The following is a 7,293-nucleotide window of genomic DNA, read 5'->3' as shown; positions in this document are numbered from 1 at the left end:
ACACACACACACAGCAACTAACAACAAACAACAGCATCTTTTGTGGGTAAAATTTCACACAAGGCAGGCTTTATATTTAATCAGACCAGGAAAACACCCCCCCACACACACACATACACACACACACCCTTACTATCAATTTACAATGCTTCAAGCAAAGGGTAGATGTTGTTTGGTGGTGAAAGCTTGATAGATACCCTGCTGTAAGTGCCAGTTAGGAGCAGATTCAGTCTCTGCCTCTGTAACGTTGGTTGTAACAAAATATTTCTGCACAAACCATATGACTCCCATAATCTTGGTGGCAGCATCGCCCGTCCTGAGGGGACACAAGGCCATGGCACTTGATGGCACAGATTGACCTGTCATCGCCCCCATCTGTCACACCGGCCCAGTTCTGGGGCTGCAGAAATCTGTCCCCCACTAAGCTATTTTGAGCGTCAAGGGGAGCCGAGCTGCAGTCCTGATCCAGAAGCGTCTCTCCGAGGCGCGCGGACGACTCTGACGATGAGCGCGTGCTTGGAGAGCTGGCAGGGGACTGGGCGTCGATGAACTGTGCTGGGGCGCACCCACTTCAGCTTCCCGGAGACGCTGTATTGTCAGCAAGCTGTCCCCTGTGTGCTGAATTCTCATTTAAGCTTTTGTGCTGCACAGCAAGTTCGGCGTTCTCTCGCACGCTGGAGTTTCAAATGAAGTTCAAATCGGATGTGATTTACAGTTTTATAAAGGCGATGTGATATGCTCCATCTCAGGAAGGAGCTCAGAAAAGGAATGACATTTCATGATGATAACTTCTCGATCTCAGATTTGCGTGAATGTATGCTCCCTAACAAGATTAAAACATCTCCCCTGCTGAGGACACAGCCATCTGGGGGTGACACTTAGGCACAGCCACGGAGCCCCTTCAATTCGCTGGCCCGGCTTGGTTTGCGACTGTTTGAGGGCCGATTTGGATGCCTGGGACTCGGAGGAACAGAGATCCAGCCTCCCAGCCTTCAACACTCTTAGCAGTTAGATTGCAACAAGGGGTGATGGGTGCAGGTTCGCTCGCAAAGGAAAGCCAACATGCGTCTGTCTAATGGTTTAGTAACAAACATTGACCCCATCAAGTGCCCTGAAAATTAACATTCTCTTTAGGTGCCAAATCAGATATTGCCTTCTGGCCTCGTAGGGCCACAAGCATCTGAGAGTACACGGCATTAATGTTCCCCTACAAGCTCACTGCCATTTCCATCTACAAAACTTGGGGTGAGGGCCGTGGATTTTGAGCATGGACTTTAAAAGGTTTGCCATGTAAGGTCTTTAAAGGTTTGACATTTTGCTAGTTTTACACATAACAAAACCAACCAACCAACCAATGGCCGGTGTCCGATTGTCCAATAAACAAGGCAAGCGCAGATTTCCTCGTGCTCACTAACTCATCCGTAGGGAGCAATTTCACCTTTTTCCACCACAGCAAATATTCTGCTTCCAGGTATCGCTGACATTTGTCTGTCTGAAACAAACGACACTTTCCGATAGAGTCAAAGGCTCTTTTAAAGTTTACAGTCCCTGACAGGGAAAAGCACCTAGTTAGCAAGGTAAGCATGGACTTCCTTGTGCTTACTTACCAGTGTGTAGTAAAATTTTCACATTTTTCCCCACATATGTGGTGAAACCCATGTGGGATTGCTTGCTATAGAATAGTACGTAAACACGAAAAGTCTATGCCCGCCCTGCTTATTGGATAATCAGCCTCCACCCATTGCCCTTGAGTTGATTCCTACTCACGGTGATGAGACTATGTGTCAGAGTAGAACTGCCCTTCTACCATGGGGTTTTCAATGTCTGTGACCTTTCAGAAATAGATCACCAGGCCTTTCTTCGGCTTGCCTCTGGTCGGGCCCAAACTGCCAACCTTTTGGTTAGTAGCTGAGTGCTTAATCATTTGCACCACCTTAGAACATTAATGTCAATACCACTAAACTGAGCACAACATCTACATCTGGGTAGAACAGGTTCTTGAGGAAACTTCTAACGAACGCTAAAGTTTGAGAAGTAAGAGCAAAGAAGTGTGTGTATCTTGTTTTTTTAACTCTCAATGCGTAAGTTCCAGTTGGGACTAAACAATTGGACTTTTCCTGGTGATCCCTAAGGAGCCCTGGTAGTGCAGTGGTTGTGAGCTGGGCTGCAATCCTCATGGTCGGCAGTTCAAAACCACCAGAAGCTCTAGGGGAGAAAGACTGGGATTTCTACTCCCATCAACACGGTCTCAGAAATTCATAGGGAGTTGTTACGAGTCAGCATTGACTATCCGGCAGTGACTTGGTTTGGGTTGGATGTTTCTAAAAGCTTACTTTGAGTGTTCAATTTTGTATTTATTTATAATATTGACTTGATTATAATTATAATTATAATATTTATTATAATTTATTATAATATATAATATATATTATATAATATAATAAAATAATTATAATATTTATTATTGCTGACTTTATCAGCAATTACGTAGGCCAGGACTTCATTGATATGTAACTATTATAAATGATTTAATGGAAACCAACCAGGGTCCACTCAGGAGCATAGGAACTATAAATTATTTTATAAAAAAAGAGGAGCTGATACCAAGGGTTCAAATGGCAAGTAAATGTTCAGAAAATGATGGCAACATATGTACACATATGCTTGATAAAACTGATGGTTGGAATGTTATAAGAGCTGTAGAAGTCCCCAATAAAATGATTTTTTTAAATGAATTATTAGAGGAAATTGGCTAGGTTTCTAGTAGTCCATGTTTGCTAGTGCTGCCATAGTAGAAACACCAGAGGTGGGTGACTTTAAAGAACAGAAACTAATTTTCTCACTTTTCAAGAGACTCGGAGTCCGAAGTCAGAGAGCAACAGGAAAGAGAGGGAGACCCTTCCTTCTCAGTAGACTCATGAGGTGCTTTGGTTCCTTGAGGTTCCATGATGTCTAAACTACTCCCCCCATCCTCCACACCATGTGAACCGCCTGGTCGATTCTGCTCTTTTTATGGCTCAGAAGTGATTACATTTAGGGCCCACCCTACCCTGGTACTATATCATGGACATGACAAAAGAAAACTATTTCCAAAGAGGGTCATATTCATAAGTACAGGCATTAGGGCTTCAACACATAACTGGGGCGGGGGGAGGGAGGAGCCACAATTCTATCATAAAAGAAAGTACTGACAAGCCAAAAGTGTAAAAGAAGAAGACTGAGGTAGCATAGGACAGTCAATAAACGCAACACAGGCCCAATTTATAAAGCCAAAGAACTGAAAGAACTACAAATTTAAGCTCACACCAGCTTTGTCGAGGGGCAGCCTACACAGTCACACAACACCCTGCTCTTGGAATCTCCCCACATTTGATGCAATGCTCTGCTATTGACATTATAATGTTCTTAATGTTTTAAGAAAGAGGCCCCACATTTTCATTTTGCAGTGGGTTCTTCGATTATGATTATGCTGACAGTGCTCACTAGAACCGTGTGAAAGCATTTGGAGATCAGAATGGTCAGTGTGAGTACTAGCTGTTTCGCGTGGTTCAATATAACAAACTTTGTGTTGGTGTCCCATGGAACTGAGATCCAAACACCTATGGGAAAAGGAGAACTCTGCTGGTGCTAGAATCTCTAAAGGGTGTGAATAAGTGAGAACCTGAGCCGACTACTCTAAGTTGGGTTCAGAGCATTGCTCGGGTGACAATGATGGGAGCGGGAAGCAAATAGGGAGAAGTGAGTGTGTCCCTTGTCGTCACTTGGCTTTGGGCTCTTCTAGTGCAAACCTGAATGGGGAGATGGAAAAAGTAGTTCACAGAGGCTCAGGCCCAATTTCAGAAAGCAGAAAAGGGTGAGTGTGGAGCAGAGAGACCATTGCTGTACACAGAGCATAGTGGAAGGATGCTTAGGGAGACACTAACCAGATAACCAGGTGTGTTAGTCTGGATACTTTAGAGAAACAAATCCACAGAAACTCATATATGTAAGAGAGAGTTTTACATAAAGGTTAAGTGCACATCAAGAAAACATCCCAACCCAGTGCTGCCCAATCCCACAAATCCAACATTAGCCCATATGTCTGACACCAATCCACAAAATCCTCCTCCATCTCACAAACACACGCAATGATGCCAACTTCCGGAGGAAAGCCAAATCAGTGAATGTGTAAGCATCTCGGCGCTGGCAGGGGTCTCCACATGGCTGCTCCAGCACCCAGGCCTGCATTGGGGTAGGTCCATGTGGCTTCTCCTCAGGGATGTCTTGCAGGAAGTGAGCCTTGCAAGCGAATCAGGGAACTGGCTAAGGCAGCTGCACCCTGATCCAACCATCAGAAAGCAAGAGACCCAAGAGCTAGAAAGGCGAGGCTCAGTGGGCCATTTATCTCTCCACCCTTCAATTAAATCCACATGTGTTTATCGGTCAGGTTGGCACAAAAAACTTTAACTATCTCACCAGGATAGGCAGCTCCTGTGAAGTCAACATTTAAAAAGGAAACAGAATGGGAATATATATTGGAACATCTGTTGAAAACGATGCAAACTACTGTTTAACAGTGCAACTATGCCAGGAAGTCCTTCAGATCCATACAAAAATATACTAACCACATATGTAAAACACCTTGTAAATTTCTCCAACTCATTGTTATTGATCAGTTGAAACCCATAATCACCATATAAAACAAAGTAAAACTGCCCCTTTGGATTTCTGAAGCTGTAAACCGTTCCTGGAGCAGAACTGAAAACCCAAACAGACTCACAGCCATCAAGTCCATGCCGACTCATAGCAGCACGATAGGACAGGTAGAACTGCCCCTGCAGGTTTCCAAGACTGGAACTGTTTACAGGAGTCGAAAGTCCTCTTGTTCTCCCAAGGATCGGCTGGTAGTTTCAAACTGCTAACCTTGAGGCTCGCAGCCCAAAGGGGAACCACTGCGCAGGGCTCCACCCCTGGGACAGAAGGCCTCCTCTCTGTCCTGCTGAGCAACTGGTGGCCTCCACAGATTGACCTTGTGGGTAACAGACCAACGCACCGCTCGCTGTGCCTCCACGCTCAGCAAAGTACGAGACAGAGGCATCTGCAAAGGGAAATTGCAAAGACTCAACCAGCCTATACAAATGTGCTCCATCGCACAGACTGTTAATGGAAATTAAAGCAGGAATTACTCCTTGTTATCAGCAAATTTGCAACAACTAAAAAGATTGATCTATCCATTGCTGGTGAAGATGCACATAAATGAACTGTTTCATTTATTATTGGTATTACAGTAAATTGCTAATATTTTTGATAAATTAATCTGGCAGCACCTATTAAAATTAAATATGTACACACCATTTGATTCAACACTTTTAGGGTCCAACTATCTAACTTAGAAAAGTAAAAGTGTGTGCCTACAATAATATGTATTGCAGCATGGTTATTCTTAATAGCAAACAACAAACAAACAAAAATTTGGAAGCAACCAGAATACCATTAAGATAGAATGATAAAGGAAATTACACTAGATGGAGATTATGATATGTTATTTTGCAACTATATCAAATGCATCCCATGGTTTTGTTTGTAATGGTCTGAGAAATGTTCATGATGCATATAAAAGAGATTTATTGATATAGTCCCAAACCACACAAATGACCTAAAGTACATCGTTCTGTGGCTTTAAGTATGTACGCAGAGCTGTGCAACCATCCCACTACCTAATTCCAGAGCATTTTCATCATTCAAATCATAAGGTCTGCATATTCAGGGTAGTGAAACTATACAGTATGATACTATATACTGGTGAACATAGGATATTAGGCACTTGTCAAAACCCAGAGGTCTGCATAGCCAAATAAGTGAACCTTGAATATAAACCATGAACTTATGGGTTTAACAGTAATATCAATATTGATCCATCTACTGTAACAAATTAATCACAGGAACCCACAAGTTAATAGAAAAAGCAATGAGCAGGTGGGAAAGGGTGTTGGATGTCTCCGCATTTTTGTGTGCAATTTTTCTCTAAACCTGAAACTGCTCTAAAAATAAATTCTAATAAAGTTTTAAAAGACAAGGCTTGTACCCATTACTTACAACTCCTTCTTCTCCCATCACGCCACCACCATGCTCAAGCCCAGGCAGCCATTAATCTATTTTCTGCCTCTGTGGGTTTGCCAAGGAGCCTCACTCATGCTGTAGTTAAATGATTGCCTGTCAACCAAAAGGTCATCAGCTAGCTTGAACTGTCAAAGAGGAAAATTCCATACTCTTGTAGAAGTGAAACAAGAGAAATTTTATTGAAGAATATAATACAACAGGAGCTAGGAAACATGAAGAGAAAACATCAAGTACTCCATCATCCAAGCAGAGCGAAATCCAAGTCACTGCCCCGTCAAGTCAATTCAGACCCAATAGCAGAGACAAGGGCCTGTATACATCAAGAATAAAGGAACAATAAGGGGTTAATGATCGATTAAAAGTAAGACTTCCTCCTTGTCTATAGCTTGAAGTCTCTTGAAATATAAGGATTGGTCACCTGACTTGGAAGGGATGAGTTGCCACCTACATAAATCAGCTGATTGAGTCAAACATGACTGTAGTCCATTATAAGATGGAGCTAAAACGATTCATGGAAAAATGGAATTGAAAGCTTATGGATTTTTCCCACACACTTAAAAAATTATAGTCAATTTATTAAATTGAATTATGAACGTTATCAGAGGAATATTCCCCAGAAAATTATTTTTTTCTTAAAAAACAAAGAAAGGAAAGTCAAAGTCCTGAACATTATTTCCAGCATCGTCCACGAACTGGATGCAAGACATGTCAAGATTACAATATGTTTCAAATAGTTGTTTCCCACTTAGTTTTTCCTGCTTGCTCCTCCTCTTTCATTAGTTTCTTTGTCATTTCCAAGAGTTCTTCAAATTTGGCCTTCCAACTCAAGAACTTCTTGATTGTAACGGGAGCACCATGGAATAGTTGCTATTCAGTCTCTTCTGCATCTTTGTTTCTTTTCTTCTCTTCTACTTTTTATTTGATCTACTATTTCATCTCATTGCTTTTGCACAGCGGGCACTAGCATAAAAGATCATTACCATGCCAAGGTTTCTTTTGCCTGTAATGCTAATAATTTTAAACTATCTGAAATGTCATTATCTGCTCGAATTTTCCTGGGAGAATAAAGGGGAGCATCGTCTGGGTGCTTTTCGCTGTATGTAAACTTGAGCGTATTCTGGACAGCATCAGATATCACAGTCATGGTGAAACTGGGTGGAGTTTCTGATAAGACTTTGAAGGAGACAGGGTAGA

At 42.2% G+C, this 7,293-nt stretch overlaps 1 pseudogene; it reads right to left on the bottom strand.

Annotated features, from left to right (window-relative positions):
* Positions 1 to 6,731: 6,731 nt before the first annotated feature.
* Positions 6,732 to 7,282, bottom strand: LOC101654312 (annotated as a pseudogene).
* Positions 7,283 to 7,293: the final 11 nt, after the last annotated feature.

The sequence above is a fragment of the Echinops telfairi genome, unplaced genomic scaffold (genome assembly GCF_000313985.2).
Source record: "Echinops telfairi isolate 266 unplaced genomic scaffold, ASM31398v2 ScPeMD7_7421;HRSCAF=8459, whole genome shotgun sequence".
Classification (NCBI taxonomy): Eukaryota; Metazoa; Chordata; class Mammalia; order Afrosoricida; family Tenrecidae; genus Echinops; species Echinops telfairi.
The sequence above is the reverse complement of the archived record's forward strand: the minus strand, read 5'-3'. Positions and strand labels throughout refer to the sequence as shown.